Below are 18,412 nucleotides of genomic sequence, written 5' to 3' on the forward strand. Positions count from 1 at the left end.
GGAACAGGGGGAGAACTTGCTACCCACTCTATCTTTGCTACCTTTGGCAAATTCTCAAGGGGTGTCAGGACTGCCTAGTAACAGGTGTTTAATAAACACTGATTTAACGATCAAACAAATGTCTAAATCTTGGGAGAGCCCACCTTGCCCACAGCCACTCACTGCACATCGACCCCATCTATAGGAGATGTATGCTGCACATCCAAGCTTGGGCTCTACCAATTACTTCCTAGCTCATGACCTTGGGGAGAATATTTAACTTCTCTCAGCCTCAATTTCTATCTCTGTAAACTAGTGCGAATGACTCCCTTGCAAGGGTGTTGATGAGATTGACCAGAATGCCAGTTTTTTTAATCCTCTGAGGAAGCAGTTTACCAATGTTTGTGGCTCCGATCAACGTGGTACCATTACCTCCTGCCTACAGGTCCCTGGATTTTGAAGCTGGATGACAAACTGATTACAGCCGCATACACGGCCCTTAGATTCCCAATAAATAACTAGCGGCTCTTCTGCCATTCCCCAGCTTTCCCCTCAACCTTTGGGATTCCAGTCTCATCAAAGACGAGGTCCGAAAGACAGCGCACAAGCAGCACAAATGCGATCGATCATCTTCACCAGTTTTTCCTGTTCAGGTAAGGCCAAGCTGGGCAGGCTCAAGTCTTGCTCTCCAAATTTCATTGCAATTTGGGGGAATTGTGTTCAGAATCTAACAAGAAACAGTCCTGAGAATACCACATTCATTCCACGCTTGACCCCACCACCACATCTGCTCTAAGGAGACCCCAAATTTCTGAACAGAAACTCAATCCCCTGCCTTTCCATCCTGGAGTATGCCTTCCAGAGAAACAGGAACACAGGAAGTGCTAAAGCCATGAACTTCTTCCAAGGCAGCTGAAGTCACTGGATGAGGTAAAGCTAGAGGTTTGTCTCAATCTGTGGCTGGGAAGTTTGGGGACAAACATTTATCTTTAGAAGTCTACCTAAATTTCCCCTTCCAGCGTTAAAGACTGAACCAATTCATCTGGCTTTGAAGACCTGCATCAGTACAGCTGGGCACCCATTCTCCCACCGTAAACACCAACCGTCAAGGCCATCAGACACAAGCTTTCACAGCTGCCAAGGTACTTGCTGTCCTAACTTGGTTCCTACTCCTCAATTCGGCTCTGTTTTATTTACCAGCCTCCTCCCCTAGTCTTGGAAAACGCTGCCTCTAGCCCTCAGCCAAACCACATCCCTATTTCAAACCTCTCCAAATTCTCACCTCCAAGTAGCACACCCGGCTCCAATTACTCCAGCAACGCGCCTCCCCAGTCCCAGCTCCTTCCAACACGCCTGATTCCTTAGCACTTGTGTGTTTATCTCCGCCCAGCTGCAGTTGATTAAATCTACTTGGTTCCGTTTCTGTCATGTATGTTTAGGGCAATAATATGTTTCCACGTCTCTGTCCTCTCTGTTCACAGGTGGTGTTCCTTGCCGGGGTCCGCACTGCGGAGCCCGAGCCCCGCGGGCTGCGGCCTTCCTCCCTCCCACCATGCTTCGCGCTGGGCGACAGCGCCCGGAGTCGGCGGCGGCCCATGGCTGTGCAGCTGGCTGGTTCTAATTACGTGGGGAGGGGCCTTCGCTGGAGCAAACTGAAATGATTCGTTCCTCTAATCTTCTGTATTTCAATAAATGAAAGAGAGAGGGAGAAAGATTCTTTGCGTGTACTCTGTCCTGATGAAACAGTGAGCTGTTTGGGAAATCATGAAATTTCTACCGTGCAAGGCAGTAAAATCTAAGCAGTGAAACTGAAGAGCATTTTCCCAAGTATTTGGAGGCCAGATTTGGCCCCCGGATCTGGAAATCCTACTTAATACGGGTTTTTTTTAAAAACACGTAAGAAAAGATATCATTCGTTTACATTTCAGCTTTTAGGTGGTTCCTAACCCACTGTATGCTGAGGGTTTCTTTAAGGATATTTTCTAGCTTAACAATTCCAGAAACACTTTCAATTCTACTTTTCAATGGGTATTTTTCACTAAATGCAAGTTATGCTGTTTTTTATTTGGAGGCCTGGACTAATGTATTAAAAAAATATATGCCTTAAACTCTCAATGTAGACTCAAAAAAACAGTAACACTGAAAGAAATATTAGATCTCAATCTTCCCGACCTCTTCATATCGACAAATGAAGAAACTGACTCACATGGGTCTACAGATTTGCTCAGGTTTAAATAGAATCTTGATAAATGAAGAACCAATCATTTATTAAGATGCACAATCCAGTTATCTATTTTCTACACCTTGAAACCTGGATTAAGAAACATTACTTTAGGGAGTTCCCTCATGGTCCAGTGGTTAGGACTCAGTGCTTTCACTGCAGTGGCCCAGGTTCAATCCCTGTTTGGGGAAGTAAGATCCCACAAGCCGAGCAGTGACCCCCCCAAAACACAAAAAACATTAGGACTGAACCATACATACCAATATCAATAACCAAACATTCCAGAAAATATAATTAATATAAGGAATTTCCAAATAAAAAATTTCTAACTCAGTCCATTGAACAAAGCTAAACTGCTACAATCAACATACTCACTTGTGCATTCAAGTATTTATTTCCCATATATTTATTGAATGCTTACTATGTGCTGGGTATGTTCTAACTACTGGAGATAGTGCACAAAGTAAAACATCTCATGGATATTCTAATGCAAGGGACAGACAATAAACACATCTAAATATAAATATCAGGTGGTGATATGAGTTATTTTTAAAAAGTAAAACACGGTTTGGAGACAGTGGAGGCAAGGGGATATGGTTATTTTAAATGGGGTGGTCTGTGAAGGCCTCTCTGTAGAGGTAATGGCTGGGCAGGGACCGGAGGAAGGGAAGGAACAAGGCCTGTGAATAAATGGAGGAAGTGCTCCAGGCAAAGGATGAGAGGCAGGAACATGCTCTGCACCTCTGAAAGACATCTGGGCCAACAACTGCAGTATCGTGAAAATGGTGAGAGTGATGGGAGAGGGGTTGAGAGTTACACTGGGGATTGGGGATTTTACTCTAAATGTAGTGGGAAGCCACCGCAGGACGTCTGCGCTGGTGAATTTTGTGATTAGACTAAAGTTTTTAAAGGATTATTCAAGCTGCTATGTGGAGAATAGATTTTTACTAGCTAATAATAATAGTAGCTGACATTTATTCCAAGCACTGTTCTAAGCACTTGTCCTATTTTAACTATTTAATTGTCAGAGCAACTTCTGAAGTAGATACTATTCTTATCCCCATAGAGGGAAAATGAGGCATAGAGAAGTTAAATAACTTGCCCAAATTCAGCTCATAAACAGTGGAACCAGGCTTCCAACACAGACAGTCTACCTCCAGACCCTGCCCTCTTCAGGGACCTGGGTTAGGGGTCCACTGAGCCTCAAGTAAAGATGTGATGGTGGCTCAGAGCAAAGATGGGGGGGGGTAGCAAGGGTGGGAGAGTGGGGGGCCAAAGGTGGGCGGATTCAGAATATAGTTCTATGGTAGAATAGATAGGATTGGGCGTGACATCCGAGAAAACACAGGAAGTCATGGATGATGCCAAGGATTCTGGCCTTGGCAACCGGGTTGTAGAGTCCTTTACAGAGATGGAGAACACAAGCTGTGAACAAAATGGGGACAGGAGGGCTGCATGGAACTCAAGATAATCCCCCAAACTAAGGTGAGATGGGGAGTGAGTGTATTCGTTTCCTGTGGCTGCTGTAACACATTCCTAAAAACCTGGTGGCTTAAAACAACAGGAAATTATTCTCCTATCCTTCTGAAGGCCAGACGTCCAAAGTCAGTGTTACTGAGCCAAAATCAAGGTGTCAGCAGAGATGCCAGAGTCTCCGGAGGCTCTAAGAGAGAATCCGTTCCTTGCTTCTACCAGCTTCTCATGGCTGTTGGCATTCCTTGGCTTGTGGCCCCGTCACTCCAATCTCCGCCTCCACGGTCACGTGGCCTTCTCCTCTTCCGTCTACATCAAATCTCTGTCTTAGGGCTTCCCTGGTGGCGCAGTGGTTGAGAGTCTGCCTGCCAATGCAGGGGACGCGGGTTCGAGCCCTGGTCTGGGAGGATCCCACATGCCGCGGAGCAACTAGGCCCGTGAGCCACAACTACTGAGCCTGTGCGTCTGGAGCTTGTGCTCCGCAACAAGAGAGGCCGCGATAGTGAGAGGCCCGTGCACCGCGATGAAGAGTGGCCCCCGCTCGCCGCAACTGGAGAAAGCCCTTGCACAGAAATGAAGACCCAACACAGCCAAAAAATAAATAAATAAATAAATAAAAAATAAAAATAAAGGAATTCCTTTAAAAAAAAAAAAAAAAATCTCTGTCTTATAAGGACATGTGATTGCATTCAGAGGCCACCCAGCTAGTCCAGGAGAATCTTCTCACCTCAAAATCCTTCAATTAATCACATCTGTAAAGACTTTTTCCACAGAATATTCATATAGTAACATTCACGGGTTTTGGGGATTAGGATGTGAGCATTATCTTTGGGAGCCATTATTTAGCCTACCAGAGTCAGGAATACATATACTAAGAAAAATAATAAAATCCACAATGGACAAAGAGTTGGCAAAGTTTATCCCTTTTTCACGTGAGAATTTGATCTTCTGTTAACTCTCTTATCTCTATAACCCTGGTAATCTAAAACAATATGTCAACTATAATAAAGGGCCACTTGCTTATAATAAAAATTACCCCTGGGATTGGTAAATTGTATGGGGATTGGAAAATTTTTAAATATCTGATAAGAAGAGATATTTGGAGGCTTCCCTGAGAGCAGAGACTCCTGTAAACCAGGCATGTTTTTCATGGACATCATGGAAACTATTCCTATAGAGCATAGTTGCCTATTAGCTCCTGGGAAGTATGAGTCTTCTAAACCAGAAAACACACACACACACACACACACACACACACACACACACACACACACACACACACACACACAAACACGTAGATCTAGCATTTGAGCCATCAGTTGGAGCGCTCCAGATGGCTGTATGAACTCATGTGTATATAGTCGCAAGCATCAAAAAAAAGAAGAAGGCCATGCTGCCCTGCTCCAAGCTGCAGCCCCTACCCTATATCCTTTAACAGACTGAAGCCACCTGTGGCGTGTGATAATCTCTTGGGTCTAAGTGTTTATCTGAACCCAAGAAGGCCCCCCCCCGGATGTTTGCTGCCACATGTAATACAGATATCATTTCAGTTTAATGATTTCCATTTCTTCCACCACCAAACTCTTTAACATAGTTACCAGCAGGGAAAAGGAGTAGCACATTTGTTCCATCTAGTCACCCTCTGGTGGCCTCGCTCATAAGCAGTAAAATGGCTAAAAGGGGCAATGGGAAAAGAAAACGTGGAAAACACAAATTAACAAATTCACAAAAACTGAGTTGACTGTTTCCTTAGGCAGGAGAAGTGAGTAGAACCTTAGATGAATATGTCATGCTTCCTGCACTATGCCTTCAAGAGGCCTTTCCTACAGGATTAAACGCAAAAGTCCCAACTCACATCTCTGCTGGAAATGTGCAAGTGTGCTCATTACTCAGAGCCAAGATAAAGGATAAATCTTTATGAGTACCGTAAGTATGAGTCATCAAAAATAGGAAACACATGTAGGACATATACACAGTAATAGTACCAAGCCAGGGAAAGTGTTTAGGAAATGCGTATAAGAACACATGGCAAAAAGAGGACTAAAAATTACCCTTGTACACTGCTCCAAAAACATCAAAAAAACTCACAGCAAATCAGGGGTCCATATCATTCTGGTCTCTAATAAACAGGTCATTTCCCTACTTGGAAATAGGCGCTTTTTTAATGCAAAAAGGAGGAGAACTGAATCAAGAAAAAGTAACTTGGAGTAGGCTTTGAAAGATTTTATGAATTGGGAAATTTGAACAGCTTCCAACTAAAACACTGGGAATTAGATATTAACAGCATTAAAACTGAACAAAAAAGATCTTTTCAGAGAAATACTTGTGCACAATGGTAAGATTACCATTTCACTGAGATTCTCACTATCTTAACAACCAGGGGTGATAAGGGAAAAAAGGGTGGAATCTTCAACCCTTATGAAAGTAGGAAACAAAAGAAACAGCAACACATGCACTAACAACATACAAAGAGCAATAAAGGGCCAGCAGCAAAGCCTCTAAAGGCCTCTCGGCTCAGCAGAAAAGAGTTCACACTGGGGAACAGGCACCCTCTGGTCAGCTGCACCAGATGACAATCTGGGGGGTGTTCAGAGTAGAAGGCAGGGTAATTGGCCCCCAGAAGTCCCCTGGGGCAGATGACGGAGGCAAAATGCCCCCGCATGACTCCACTGGAAATTAAGCTCTTCAGTCGCCTTGGATTTTGGAAGACCCCCAAATCTGAGACTCAGCATGGCAAGCAAAGGAGACATATGTCTCACACCAAAGCATGCATGTCCATGTCCAGATGGACCCTGGGCTCCCTTGGACTTCAGCTTTCTCCTTTATCTTCAGAAACTACTCTCTCCCAAGGAGAGCCTTGCCCACATGTCTATCTACTTGAGCCCAAGAGGAGTAAGAGAGAAATGTGTAAAGTATTGTTTTTAACTTCATTAAGGTTTAAATTTACCAAAGACTTCAAGAAAAGTCAAGGTTCTTTAGGAGCTATTCTGAGGTAGGAATCTCATGTACTTCCACCTCACAAAACATCCAACCGTAGACCAGAAAAGACAACAGGAGCATGACTAGAGCTGAGAAGTGCGACACCTCATTTTCCTCTGCCTCTCATTTCTCAGTCCTCTCAGCAGCTGCCATATCTCTTTATTCCTTTCTCCCAAGGCACCTGCATATGCACTTACATCCCTAGGAGTGAGGCCGTGTGGGGGGGTCACCTCTTAAGATATGAACGCAGCTTCCCTTTAAATCAGTGCATAGGTGCTAGGCACATGAAACCTACAGCCACATCACCAACTCACTGTGCAAATTCAAAAAGAATCAGATGCGTGTACATCTGTATCAACAAATAAAAATTAATGTGCACAGTGTGGTATTTGGGCTCTAGGCAAGAATTAGGCTATTACAGTGATCCTGAATCCTATAGCTGGCTCTCCTTGGCTTACTATTGTTAGACCCAGTAACACCTAATCTAGTCTATCTTCAAAAGAAGCCAAATCTTACCTGCAATTTGCCTCTCTTCCACCAAGGGATGTAAAAATTCTAGATCTAGTCAAAGGACTCTGTAGTTCAGGTGGAAAATGCCATAAATATAAAGTACTATTGTATATCCAGTGATAAACCATAATGGAAAAGAATATGAAAAAGAATGTATGTATAGAGCTTCCCTGGTGGCGCAGTGGTTAAGAATCTGCCTGCCAATGCAAGGGACACAGGTTCGAGCCCTGGCCGGGGAAGATCCCACATGCTGCGGAGCAACTAAGCTCGTGCTCCACAACTACTGAGCCTGAGCTCTAGAGCCCTCAAGCCACAACTACTGAGCCCACGTGCCACAGCTACTGAAGCCCGCACGCCTAGAGCCTGTGCTCCGCAACAAGAGAAGCCACGACAATGAGAAGCCCACGCACTGCCATGAAGAGTAGACCCCGCTCACCGCAACTAGAGAAAGCCCACGCACAGCAACAAAGACCCAACACAGTCAAAAATTAATTAATTAATTAATTATTTTTTAAAAAAAGAATATATGTATAAACTGAATCACTTTACTGTACAGTAGAAATTATCACAACATTGTAAGTCAACTATACTTCAGTAAAATAAATCTTAAAAAATAAATAAATAAATAAAGCACTATTGTAGGGTGTCTTGGACTAGAACCCAGATAATGCCTGACGACTGTGGGCAAAGAACAGTATCCAGAAGTCAAAAGTACAGCCATTTCACCTTAGTTTTAGCATTCTAACTCAGGAGTGCACTCAGAGCAAAATCCCATCCGAATACTAGCAAATAGCGCTAAACTAATAAAAGACAATTTATTTTTTAAAAATTAACCTCATTCTTATGAGTTTAAAAGGGCTATCTAGTACCTGGGTGTTGATGTTTTAGTATTTCAGACAAGGCCAAGGAGCTTCAGGGAAAGGGCTATTTCAATTAACCACCCGTCTAGCTGAGGTGCCTGGGCAGCCTGGAAAGGAAAGCCCAGAGAACACAACTGCAATGGAAGCCAAAGCAGCAGGTCTTCCAAACAGATTCAGATTCCTGTATCTTTAAGACCAGACCCTCATAAATGGATTGCTTCTGCTGGACACCATGCTTTAAATAAACAGACTCTTCTGGCCGACACACAACTTCCTGTAGGGTTCTGGTGGGTAAAGCTTGAAAAGGCTGCCAAATCCAATGACCAGCAACTTTAGAGCTGACTTAGAAAACAAGCTACAAAGACTTGAGTCCAGAGTAAACAAAGGAAAAAGCCACATTAAACAGGGAACAAATTACTATAGAGACAGGGATATTTTAAGTGCTCACTGAGCAAAAAAACAAAATAAAAAAATCAAGTTATTAAGTATTTAACGATACAGGGTAGAGTAAAATGTCCTCTTTCAATTGGAGGAATCAGTTTAATTAATTCCAGCAACATTAAGAATTGGCCAGGAATCACCGCCTACATCATGAGGACAGATTGTTCTCAATGGCCCAACTTCAAACCAGGCTCAGCTCAAATGAGCTACCCAAGGGAGTAGCATGGAGTCAAAAGCCATTTATAGCTTTTACCCATCTGAGGGAAAGGACTAACTAGTGTACTAGCAGAGGACTAAAATCCATAAGAGTAAAGAAAAATGTGGGACTTCCCTGGTGGTCCAGTGGCTAAGACTCCGCCCTCCCAATGCAGGGGGCCTGGGTTCAATCCCTGGGCAGGGAACTAGTTTCCACATGCTGCAACTAAGAGTTCGCATGGCGCAACTAAAGATCCCACGTGCGGCAACTAAGACCCAACACAGCCAAATAAATAAATAAATATTTTAGAAAAAGAAAAATGTAACAAAAACTCAGAAACGGGCTGACACAGAGATCTGGAGAATATACAGTAAATTGCAGTAGCATGAGATTTAATTAGAAAAAATAAATCAAAGCCATAATACAAAGTGGAGGATACCTGCTCAGCTATAGCAGTTAAGGGGGACTGGGGACAAAACACCAAGTCCACTGATATAATGAAATCAAATAAAAGTACACTGTGGAAAAGGGGAGGAGCTTAAGAAGACTTACAGTGATACTTTAACGTCCTTGGCACTATGCAAAAACCCAATATCACAATGCAAAAGAGTCCAACTTGGTTCCTGGCCTTAAGAAATCCACTCACCAGCTGACTGCGCAAGATTAACACAGGTGATTCAGCAGCGAATAATACAAGAAAACATATAATCCCATACTCTGCGGAAGTTCAGACTGGAAGGGGCGGGGGGGAGGAATTCAGAGCAACATTTAGAAAAGAGGGAAATGGAGGCGGATAAAGGAATCAGGAAAGGGTCTGCTGAAGAGTTAAGACGTAACGCGTGGGCTTCAAACATGGCCAGGATTGAGAGAGTTAAGAAAGAAGTTCAGATGGAATTAAGAAAAAGCTGTGGGGCAGTAGATTCAGCTGAAAGGTCAGGGGTGAGGCTCAGGAATCTGCACTTAAGCATTTCCAAGGGATTCAGATGCAGGGGGTTCACATCCCACACACACTTGGGGAAACACTGATCCACAGGATTAAGTCCAAATCCTTACCTGTTCGGCCTTTCCAGCCTCATCTTCCACTCCCAGGCCCCAGCTCACCCCCATCACTGTTCCCATCACTGCCCCATCCTCTATTCCAGGGGTTGGCAAGCTTTATTTGCAAGTGGCCAGACTGTAAATATTCTGGGCTTTGTTAGTCTTGTTACCCTACTCAAGTCTTCTACTGTCATGAGGAAGGGGCCACAGACAATACATAAACAAATGGGCATGGCTATGTGCCAATAAAACTTTATTTACCCTCTCCCCAAAAAAACCCTTTATTTACAAAAACAGGCATCAGATTGATGAACGGATAAGCAAGATGTGGTATAGCCATACAACAGAATACTGTTCAGGAATAAAAAGGAATGAAGTAACTAATACACGCTACAGCATGGATGAATCTCAAATGCATTACGTTAAGTGAGAAAGCCAGTCATAAAAGTCACCCATATTGCGTGGTTCCATTTATAAAAAATCTCCAGAATTTCAGATCGATAAAGAAAGTAGATTAATGGTTGCCTAGGGCAGGGGTGGGAGCATGGGGAATGACTGCTAATGGGTACCAAGTTTGGGAGTGCTAAAAATGTTCTAAAGTTAGATTGTGGTGGTAGTTGCACAACTCTATAAAATACACTGAAAACCATTGACTTGTACACTTTAAACAGGTGAACTTTACGGTATGTAAATTACATACATACAAAAATGGGCAACAGGCAGGATTTGGCCCAAAGGCCATAGTTTGCCACTCCCTGATCTGTACATCAGCCACACCATGTACAAGGAAGAACTTTCCTCCACACATGGTTTTGCTCTTCCCTCTGTGCATGTTGAAGCCTCCCTTCCCTTCTGCCCAGTAACTTCTACTTGACTGTCAAGCCCTTCATCAAATGCTCTCTTCTGGATCCTTCCCTCCCCTGCAGATAGAGTTACCACTCCCTCTTTTGGGATCCTGCAAACTTCTGTTAATTTTATAACAAATAATGGTCATATTATTTGTCACACTGTATTAAATTTATTCTCCCTCAACCCCCAATAAGTGCTGAAGGCATAAAGATGAGTAGGAATCCAGCAGAGTGTCTACCTAGTATACAGTAGGTTCTCAATGAATAATTCATTGAATAAGTCTGTAAATGAATGGATGAATGAATCAATTATAGGAGTATTATTTAGAGAAAATCAGTTTTATGAAGTGGTCCACAAGCTGAACCAAAAGAATCAGGGCCTAACGCTGAAGGCACCAGTCCCCGGAGACTGGTTAAGGAGCTGCAGCTAAGTGGAGAGGAGCGTAGAAACTCGGGAAATTCCAGAGGAATGTCAATAAAACTTGGTGACTGACCAAATATAGGGTTTGAGTGAATGGTTCAAAAGTCCCCAGACAGATGGTAGCAGTGCCATTGATGGGACAGGGAAGTTGGACTGGTAAACCAGCACAGGGGTAAGGAGAAGACTGGCTTAGAAAGGTTCTTATAGTCAATTTTAGAGATGAGAAAAGAGGTAGTGTTTGATTGTTTATTGTGTGCCAGGCACACACGCCAGCCCTAAGGGGGCCAGAGAGACGTCTCTCAATCCTCAGTGAACCCTCTAAAAAACTACTATCATCTCTATTTTACAGATGAGGCAACTGGGGCTCAGAGAATTAAGTAACTCACCCTTGGGAAGCGACAGGGCTGAAGTCAGCCCTCTATCTGACACCAGGTAGAACCACACTGATAGCCACTCCTCCACAGCACAGCTCAAGCACCTGGGAGCTTGAGGTAAAACATGAGAGGTAGGGAGCTTGAGGTAAGACACAAGAGGTAGGGTGCTTTGGAGACCCTGGAGAGAGTTTTGGGAGTTGCTGGCATGGAGGTGACAACCCAAATCCTGAGAACAAACAAGCCACCTCAGGGAGAGTAGACAGGGGAAAACAAGGGCCAAGGACTACACTTCAGTCAAGACCCCTGAGAAGGAAGAAAGACCAGTTGGGAAAGAAACAGAAAAACACATGGAAAGGTAGAAGGAGAACCAAGCTAAGGTAATATCCTGAAACCCAGAGAGAGATGCCAGAAAAAGGGGCACAGAAAAAGGAGCCGAGGAGGGGTAAGAGTGGGGAAAGGCTAGGCGGTAGAAAGAACTCTGCGATAGGAGTCAGGGTCCCTGGGGTCCAGCCCAGCACGGGCACCAATTCTTGTTTGATGGTGAAAAAGTCATCGCTTCACTTCCTGGCCCTACAAGGTGGTTAGGACTAGGTTGTCTCGAGGGCACCTCTCCAGTCCCAGCATACTATGAGTTGGGTCAAAAGGGCATCTCCAGAGACAAGTTCAGGAGAGCAGAAGTCAGGCTGCAGAGAGGAAAGAAGGGAAAGGCAGGACACACAGACTCACTCATTCAAGGTGTGGGATAGGTGAGGAAAAGAGAAACAAGATAGTACAGAGAGGCGATCAGCAGGGCCAAGTTCATACACGGCCTCTTCACTGTGGGAGAAAGGAAAGTAAAATAATTAAACATGTGTCTAATTTCCACAGAAATATTTAGAAAACACAGTGAGGAGTGGGACTCTTGAAAGTAATAAATTCTTCTGCAGAATTTGGGCATTTAAATCAGAGGTATTAGCAAGTAAATTGACATTCTCAAATAAAATGTCAAGATAGCAAATCAGCAACGGAAACGAGAAAATACAAGTTGGATACCTGGGTACTCTGCAACACAAACTGGGCCTTTGCCCAATCGGCACATCGTGGTCTCAGGTTTGCACACCCGCTCCTTACTTTGGTTGGTTGCTTTTTTAAAATACTCTCCAAAAAGTCACATTTTCAAATGTGGAGGGTGCTCCTAGAAAATGTTAGAAACATTTTCTTACGACAGTTTTGGGAAATTATACAAACTTTTACAAGTCAAGAGAAGTTACCATGGCAACAGCAGTATGGTTCAGGGTTGTAACCCTAACCTCCATAAAGACAAACACCACACTGGTTGGAAAATGCTGCTGCTGGACAAGTTTTAGAAGGAGTCAAGGCAGCCTCTCCTCCAGACTGGGGAAGAGGCAATAAGGAGAGAGGCTCTTTCAGTCTGTCAGCTCCCAGCCAGCAAGGAACATAACCGGCATCACCTCATGCTAAAATGGCAGAGTCCAACCAGGCTCAGTCCTTCTGTGGGGCAGTGGGCGTGCTTTCCCAGGGCAGTGTTACTGTGATACATGGCAAAGTTTAAGCCACATGGCTAACCAGCGTGTTGGTAGGAACGTTATAACTTCTTCACTTCTTCTTGTGTCCTCATTTATTTGCTCTATCTCGATGTTTACTATTATCGCTCTGATTTCTGCTTTCACTTCTTTCTAAGATTCCAAGACTGGGTTTTTGGAGGGTTCTCATTTGAAAGTTAGCTGTAGCTTCAGATTGAACATCTTGCCCCAACGTGTTAGAAACCATCAATGACTAGCATGGCCAGTTCTACCCGGCCTGCATTGCCTTCTGTGGAAACAGCAGCCGGAGGTCTAGCGGCCTGGCTAGCCTCAGCCTTGCTCCTCTGTCCAGTCCTGGCCTGGCGCCTTCATACTGCGCAGCAAGGTGTCATCATTTAACCTGCACGGAGCATCTTCAAGTGAAGGGGCAACTTGTTTTAAATGATGTGACTGCCCTATTCATTTAGGGCCTCCGATCCTATGTAAGAGCCAGGTTCAGTGGCCTTTCAAGTTAATGAAATAATTTCCAGAACAACAGTCAAACGAATGGGGGAAGGGAGGAGGAGGGGAGAGAGGGAAAGAGGAAGGGAGAGAGGAGAGAAGAAAGGGAGAGGGAGAGGGAAGAGGAGAGAGAGAAAGAAAAAGGGAAAGAGAGAGAAAGAGAGATGAACGCCTTTAGAGAAATGTGACCCGCGTTGTTGGTGTAACTTTCTCATAGATCTGCTGTAGGTCTGTGACAAAATGGCCGGTTCAAAGATAACCTTACCTGTCAGCCTGGGGTGATTTCCAAAACAACTTCCATTTAAACAAACACCAGGCAGTGTTTACACATGGAAGGTGTTTGTTTAGTAACTGAATTTCATCAGTATATAGTGTCTGTGTGTGAGTTTACTGTGACACTTGCTTATTAGCACACGCTGCACACAAGATCTCTGAAATATAAATAGCCTTGAGTTTGTTTGAGGTTTTTTTCCCCAGCATATACACAGGACTAGCACTGGGAAGTCATTCATGAATAACAGCAGAGGGGTAAATGTCCCGGATAAGAGAAGGAAGGGAACCAGTGTGCTAGTGTTCATTTGATATTTCTGCTCTCATGTGTATACTCTCAAAAAAACCAGTCTTGAAATTTTTTATCAGTTCTTTTAGTGGTGATGGGTAAAGGTAAGACACACACCCATTCCCCCTACCCCTACTGTTCCATTATATTTTAATAACTGAGGGGGAGGGGAACAAAAAGAGAGAAGTTGTCAACCTACTAATATTGTGGAAACGGGAAAGACGACAGATTGATAGATAGGTAAGTAGGTAGGTAGTAGAGCTCTCCAAAATGTTTAATCCCTGAACTGCAAGATTCCTCAAAGTAAGCAAAAAAGATGTCAAATCAGATGGCAAAGTCTACACACTGAAGGTCCTGCGTTTCACGCATAGCAGGAAGAGTCCCTTAATGTGTTTGTTCTCCCTTGTCACACGGTTCAAGCAAGTTTGGATACAAGTCATGGATTACTAGCAGAAGACAGGTGAGTTACTTTTTGTGGAGGCAGCTGAAAGCTTTATTTGGGGTGGCGGTGGGGGGAGGAGAATGATCAACTGTGAAAAAGAGATGGGAGGTGACATTTAGTGTAGGATTAACAGCCACATAGAGTGCAAGGGCTCCTGAGCTTAGTCCTGCATTTTATAATTACTGACACCTGACGTGATAATCTTCTAAGTCAGAAAGGAAAAAAGAGACAACGCCACACAAAAAAACACCCTCACTACTGCCCCAAAGCCACAAGGAAGGGAACGAAAAGGAACTCTGAGCATCAGAAAGAGCTATCACAAGCCTATGCAGGAAACCCAAACCTTCGGTGAGAGATCTGCTGCCTCGTGGAACAGGTAGAGCCAAGTGAGACAGGGTGGCAGGTTTCATAGCTAGGAGCAAGGTCAGAGCTAAAGGTGAAAGGCAAGTGGACTGACGTGTGGGAAAACCTTGGACTGTAGAGTCACACACCGGCTCAGAGATGGGCTGCGTGCCCTAGGGTCTGCCGTGAACCTCCCTAGGCCTCCCTCCCTTTCCGGCCGACAGTGAGGATGGGCGGAGATGGCACAGGTGCCGGGCAGGTGACTGGCCCACAGCTGGCACTTCACCACCACTGTGGTCGCTGTTACTGTTATTTGGGGCCTACAGGAGCTGTTAAGAGGCAAGCAGAACTGTTAGCATTTAGATGTGTTTACTTCCTTCTCTTTCTCCCAACTGTGGTCTCTCCCGCCCTCAAACAGAACCAGGAAAGGAACAATTGTATGCCACAGTCCTCAAAGAAGGTACCAAGGAAAAGTAACTTGGAGCCACCTGTGTGATTAACCACATATCCCATTTGGCCCTGCCTGCCGAGAAGCCTGGAGCCAAATTTCAAACTCAGTCGTACCCACCACATAACCCATGTGGCGAACAAACTGCACTTCTCTTTTGTCCTCATTTTGCTTTTCTGCTTACACTCTTGGTATGTCTATTGTTGTAAGCCCATCCCAAATCCCTTTTTGGAATGAAGCAGAGAATAAGTAAATACATACAAGCATGGAGGGTTCTGAGCTTTCTGAAGGGTGCGGATAAAGTTATTAAACCTGGCCCCTTTCCCATGACAATGGATCCTCCCAGATCCGCACTCCGCCCCTACAGCCAGTCACTGGCACGGCACGCCCATTAACAGTCGCTTCTTCAATGTCAAAACAAATACATAAATTTAAACGTCCATATCTCTTATACACACATGTACTGCTAACTAAGGGCTTTTCATGATAAGCGAGCAGTTAGATAGATGGGAAATAGAAGAGAAGCATCACCCCGAAAAAGCAGGTCACAATAAAAATTAGATGATCGGAAACAAAATTGTCGCCATTCCAACAACTAGTGAAAGTATGTTACTGTAAACAAGCCTCTGGTGGTGCTACAACCCTTCTCAGGAATCAGGAAACACCCAGAGGGACCGAACTCAGGGGTAGGGGCAGGGGATGGAGCGAGCGGTGGTCAGAAAATAGTAGGGGCAGGAAGTGAGGGAGGGGCGGGACATTTTACCTTGAAGTTAAAGGGCACAGGCAGCTGGTTTTCATAGGGTGAAACTGATGATATCTCCCCACTTATTCTAAAAGACAAAGCTGGTCTCTCAGGGCTGTTTACCCTCTTCTGCCCTCCTCTGTCGCCAAAGAGTCTTTTTCCAGTTTCCGGTTCACTTCCAGGACTGTTGTTTCCAAAACCAATGATTACAAATGAGAGGTGTGGTCTCAGATGAAAAATACAACTACAGGTCTGTGCTGTCCTGATGAGAACCCAGCAGGGAAGTCAATGGCAAAACCATGCTTTGCCACAGGGGGCTTTGTATACATTTTTGTAGCAAGTATGTTTCTGATACAAATTCTCTGCTGGCCTATAAAATTGTTTCTCTAATTAAGTATAACTGTTTCCCCAAATCTTGTCAACCTGCTGCGGTTATTACTTCCAGTTGTAGGCTCTGTCACCTCCTCCACACAGGAAAAGCAGCAGCCTCTCCTCAGCGGAGGAAGCTTAAGGCGCCGGGGAGGTAGGAATTTAGTAAAATGTTAGAGAAGGGATGATTTATAATAGATCTTAATGCTAATCCTGCACCAAAACAAGCCGGTCGGGGTGGGGAGTGGGGATAGGGTTGATTTAGTAATTCCCTCACATTTAAGGAGGACATCATGAAAAACAACAACTTCGGTCATAAGAGTCAAAGTAATTATGGCTTGGAGCCAGTAGGGCATTCTTTTCTAATTTATAAGCAACAACATTTATCATTTCATCTTGAAAAATATTTGCCCTTAATATTTCGTAGAGACATGCACAAAGGCCGCCTCTGGTCCTCCCACTATAACCTCCGGAACTGACTGGCTGTGACTGGCTGTGATTTTTAGCACAGACCATATCTAATAGCATATCTATAAAAATCAAGTCATCCATTGAGAATATCAGAAAGGGTTGGATGGGTTTAGGTTGGAAGAGGAAGCAATCCTAGTTTAAAAAAAAAAAAGTGGGTATAGTTAAGGTAAATTTTATGGGTAATTAATATACTGACAGGTTGAATTAGTTTTTTAACAGCTTTACTGACATCAAATCCACATGCCATAAAATTCACCCATTAAAAGTACAACTCAATGGTTTTTGGTTAGTCACATTTATTGACATTTATCAATGGTATTTACTATATTCATATTCAATTGTGGAACCATCATTATAATTTAATTTTAGAACATTTCTGTCCCCCCAAAAGAAACTCTGTACTCATAAAGTCAGCCCCACGTCTCTCTTTTGCTCTTCAGCCCTAAACAACCACCAGTTTACTTTCTATCTCTATAAATTTGTCTACTCTGGACAGCATGTGTCTTTTGTGTCTGACTTCTTTCACACAGCATAACGTTTTCAAGGTTCATCCACGTTGCAGCATGTATCAGTATTTCATTCCTTTTTATTGCTGAATAACATTCCACTGTATGGATATATGTACCACATTTCATTTATCCATTCATCAGCTGATGGGCATTCAGGTTGTTCCCACTTTTTAGCTATTATGCATAATGTTGCTGTGAACAATCCTGGACAAGTTTTTATGTGGACGTATGTTTTCCTTTCTCTTGCGTATACACTTAGGTGTGGAACTGCTGGGTCATATAGTTCAAATGATTTTAAAAAGCTGTTGGCATGGCTGCAGTCCTGTATCTCCAGAGTCACATGTGAAGAACATGAGAGATACTTAATTGTTCAGGTTTTTAAACAAGTTTTAGAGACTACCCCCCGCAGGCCCACTTTCTTTACTTCTTCACTGAACGTACGACGTCCCTTGATGCCAGCTAATTTTCCGTATCTTCAGTACAGCCATGTCTATTTTGATCTAATACAGTCCATATAAGTGTGGGAGAGCTCTGCTGTCATTCCTTGAGGTATTTTTCTTTTGCTTCAGTAGTCTTATGTGCATCTATTTTCAGAATCAACAACAGTACCGCATAATTTAGCACGCAGAATTTCTGCCGCTTCTGTAATCGCTCGGACTTGCTTTTCCTTCTTGGTTCTTCTGAGAGAGCATATATAATATGAGTAATTATTGCCACTAAAGAATTGCTGGAGTCAGCAAGGCTTCATAGGAACTGCACTTCCTCCTCCCTTCCTTTCCCTCCCACCCAAATTCTCCCCCATAAGTTAAGAATTAAAGACGCATTACTGGGATAAAGAAATCCGACCTGAAATATGTGTTGCAGCAACAATGGCAAGCAACCAAGAGTATTAACAATAATTTCCAATGTAGCTGGAAAGGTTAGATGATTTGTCTTTGAAATAAGCCAACTCTGCACACTTTCACAAGATTAAATCAGTTTGCTTTTCCTTCTGGACACCTCGCCTCTCCTATTCCTACCCACCCCCCCCCCCCCCCCCGCCACCACAAAAAGAAGAGTGGTTGAGGCACATAAACAAACAGTTCTGGAAATTAACTTTCCTGACCAGAAGAAAGCTCAAAGATAAATTCTGCTCTGTATTAGTTTTTCTACACTTCACTGTGATC

General features: G+C 43.7%; 1 protein-coding gene across 9 annotated transcripts in view; it reads right to left on the reverse strand.

The window, feature by feature from the left end:
* TGFBR3 (transforming growth factor beta receptor 3) overlaps positions 1 to 18,412 on the reverse strand; it is a 201,444-nt gene that overhangs the window by 95,989 nt on the left and 87,043 nt on the right. The window lies entirely within an intron of this gene.

Source organism: Balaenoptera acutorostrata, chromosome 1 (genome assembly GCF_949987535.1).
Source record: "Balaenoptera acutorostrata chromosome 1, mBalAcu1.1, whole genome shotgun sequence".
Taxonomy (NCBI): Eukaryota; Metazoa; Chordata; class Mammalia; order Artiodactyla; family Balaenopteridae; genus Balaenoptera; species Balaenoptera acutorostrata.